General features: G+C 37.3%; 1 non-coding gene across 1 annotated transcript; it reads left to right on the top strand.

The window, feature by feature from the left end:
- The first annotated feature begins 752 nt into the window (after positions 1-752).
- Positions 753-861, top strand: LOC112788080 (small nucleolar RNA R71). The gene has a single exon (XR_003195461.1). It is a non-coding gene; the product is annotated as a small nucleolar RNA R71 (small nucleolar RNA).
- The last annotated feature ends 3,006 nt before the right edge of the window (positions 862-3,867 follow it).

Below are 3,867 nucleotides of genomic sequence, written 5' to 3'. Positions count from 1 at the left end.
TATTTGAAGACCTTTCAGGTAATTGCTTGCTCATTTGACCCATTTACACCTCCAAATTTCTAATGGAGGCTTTGGTTTCTTGTATGAAACTCATCATCATATCCCATTTAGAATCTTCTTGGGATTTAGAATTTGTCGGCTGAGGTGGTTGTTGTTGCTGAGACTGAAATTGGCGGTTATTATGGTTGTTCTGTTGAAAACCACCCTGAGAACTATTGTTGAAGTTCTGAGGTCTCTGAGGTTGATCTCTCCACCCAAAATTTGGGTGATTCCTGCACCCCTGATTGTATGTCTTAGAATATGGATCATTGTTGGGATTTCTAGGACCACTCCCCATGTAATTCACCTGTTCAGAAGAGGGTTGAGCATAATCATAATTATCATTTTGCATAAAGTTACCTATCATGTCATGGGAGGTATCTTGGGGTGGATTTTGAGTGTTGATAGCTGAGACTTGCATGCCACCCATCTGTTGAGTAAGTAGATTTATCTACTGAGACATAGGCTTGTTCTAAGCAAGAAGAGCATTAACAGCTTCTACTTCCAACACACCTCTCTTTTGAGAGGTCTCAGAGTTCATAGGATTCCTGTTAGATGAGTAGAGATATTGGTTGCTTGAAACTAATTCAATCAGCTCAATAGTCTCCTCTGGTGTCTTCTTCTTGTGCAATAAACCGCCTGCAGAAGTATCTAAGCTCATCTTGGACATCTCACCGAAGCCTTCATAAAAGATATCCGTTGGGTCTATTTGGAGAACATGTCTTGAGGGCATTGCCTAGTTAGTAGCTTGTATCTCTCCCAAGCTTCATAAAGAGTTTCACCCTCCTTCTGTCTGAAGGTCTGAACCTCCAACTTAAGTTTAGTCATCTTCTTTGGTGGGAAAAATTTAGTGAGAAATTCTGTAACGACTTTTTCCCAAGTATTCAGACTCTCCTTTGGTTGGGAATCTAGCCATAGCTTTGCTTTATCCCTCAGAGCAAACGGGAAAAGCATGAGTCTGTACACCACTGGATTCACTCTGTTTGTCTTCACAGTATCACATATCTGCAGAAAATCAGATATGAACTGATTTGGATCTTCATGAAAAAGTCCATGATACTGGCAATTTTGTTGCACCAAGGTGACCAGTTGTGGCTTCAACTCAAAGTTGTTTGCATTTATAGGAGGCACCACAATACTTTTTCCATAAAGATCTGCAGTAGGGGCAGAATAAGAGCCAAGCACTCTCCTCTGTTGATCATCCCCATTCGGATTTACCATATTGGCATTAGCATTATTATTTGCCATAGTGGATTCTGCAACCTTGCTAAGTCTTGCTTGTTGTAAACGCCGCCTGAAAGTTCTTTCAGGTTCAGGATCAAAGTCTAAGAGATGTTCTTTGTCTCTATTCCTGCGTATACACAAGCAGAAAACAAGAAAAAATGGGACTCTCTACGTCAGAGTGCAGAGAAGTCCCTGTGAGGTAACCTGTGTAAAATAATAAAATAAAAATACTATCTAAATAAATAAAAATTTTGAAAATTTAAAAGAAAAATGAAACAGGAAAATTAAAATAAAATTAACTGGGTAACACCAAACTTAATTTCAGAAATTAAGGAAAAATATTAATACTAAATTTTTTTAATTAATAAAAATAAAAAAATGAAAAATGAAACAGGGGAAGGGGGATATAAACGAGAAGGAAAAGAAAGTAAATAACGTAAAGGAAAAAAATAATGTAAAAAAATGTAAAATAAAAATTAATAATAAAAAAAATATAAAAAAATTATCTAATCTAAGCAATCAAACAACGAATAGTTGTTAATCACTATCAATCCCCGGCAACGGCGCCAAAAACATGGTGCGGTAATTTACAACCACACTTACTTACCGGCAAGTGCACCGGGTCGTACCAAGTAATACCTTACATGAGTAAGGGTCGATCCCACGAGGATTGATGGACTAAGCAACAATAGTGTTTGATAGGATTAGTTAGACAAACAAAAATTGGTGTTGAGATGCAATATAAAAGACATTAAACAATATCAAAAATAATGAAGAAGGGCAAGTAATTAAGTTGGGAATAATATATAGAGAAGGCAGTTAAGGTTTCAGAGTTATCTATTTTCTGGATTGACTTTTCTTATTAACTATTTTAATCATGCAAGATTTAATTCTTGGCAAATTAATTGTGACTAGACCCTAATTCCTTAGACCTTCCTAGTCTCCTCTAAAATTCATCAACTGCCAATTCCTTGGTCAATTAATTCCAATTAGAGGGTGATGATCAAATTCTAGTTTATATGCCACAAGAATCCTAATTATCCAAAAATAAAGGGATTATATGTCACGTATCCCGTTAAATACGAACAATTAGAAATTCAGGATAATATGTTTTCAAGCTATTGTTCAAGTAAAGAGCTTTTCCAAGTTTTACAAGAACTCAAATAGAACATGGGTTATACTTCTGTTCCACCCAAGTCATAAAATAAAGAACGAAAACAATTATTGAACATAAATCAAAACATGAATTAAAATAGAAAAATAATATTATCAATCCATACAATAGACAGAGCTCCTAACCTTAACAGTGGAGGATTAGTTGCTCATGGAATACGGAATATAAATTTGTATGGAATAATGTTGTGGAATATGTTGTGTTGGAACCACCCTGTTGGGATCCCTTTTATAACTAATCCTAATAATTTAAAAATCAAATTTCTAAAATTAAAATTAAAATAATATCTTTTCCTAAAATAAGATTTGAATTTAAATTCGAATTAATTAACAAGTCTTCAGCTGATGGGTGAGACCACTTAATTTGTCCATTCTGCAGCTTCTAATCTGTGATTTTTGGGCTAAGAACTGGGTCAAAACAGCCCAGAAATCGTCTCCAGCGTTTTTCTACATTTTCTGCACGTGGCGCATGTGACACGTTTGCGTCACCCACGCGTTCACGTCATTTGTGCAGATTCCAGTCCACGCATTCGTGTCAGGCACGCGATCGCGTCATTGCGATTTCCTCCAGTCCGCGCGGTCGCGTGAGCCATGCGTCCGCGTCGGTATTCGCTGGTCATCTCCTTGGCTTCTTCTCTTTCTCTGCAGAAACTCCATCAAATTCCGCCAAAAGCTACCTAAAATAAACAGTATTGTACAAAACTCAAAATAGCATCCATAGTGGCTAAAATATAATTAATTCTTAATTAAATTCAACAATTTAGATGCAAATTCACTAGGAAAAGATAGACAAGATGCTCACGCATCACCTAACAGAAATTTTCAAACAAGAAGAAGACATGGCAGTCGAAAATAACAACAATGCCAACAATGCAGGGAAGGTGCTTGGTGACTTTACTGCACCTACTCCCGACTTCTATGGGAGAAGCATCTCTATCCCTGCCATTGGAGCAAAAAACTTTGAGCTTAAACCTCAATTAGTTTCTCTGATGAAACAGAATTACAAATTTCATGGACTTCCATTAGAAGATCCTCATCAGTTTTTGGCTGAATTTTTGCAAATCTGTGACACTGTCAAGACCAATGGGGTTGATCCCGAGGTCTACAGGCTTATGCTTTTTCCCTTTGCTGTAGGAGACAGACCTAAAATATGGTTGGATTCACAACCTAATGAAAGCCTGAACTCTTGGGAAAAGCTGGTCAACGCCTTCTTGGCAAAGTTCTTTCCACCTCAAAAATTGAGTAAGCTTAGAGTGGAAGTCCAGACCTTCAGACAGAAGGAAGGTGAATCCCTCTATGAAGCTTGGGGAAGATACAAGCAATTGATCAGAAGGCGTCCTTCTGATATGCTTTCAGAATGGAGCATCATAGGTATCTTCTATGATGGTCTGTCTGAACAGTCCAAGATGTCATTGGACAGCTCTGCTAGAG

Source organism: Arachis hypogaea, chromosome 20 (assembly GCF_003086295.3).
Source record: "Arachis hypogaea cultivar Tifrunner chromosome 20, arahy.Tifrunner.gnm2.J5K5, whole genome shotgun sequence".
NCBI classification, from domain to species: Eukaryota; Viridiplantae; Streptophyta; class Magnoliopsida; order Fabales; family Fabaceae; genus Arachis; species Arachis hypogaea.
This window is presented reverse-complemented; position numbering and strand designations above follow the sequence as displayed.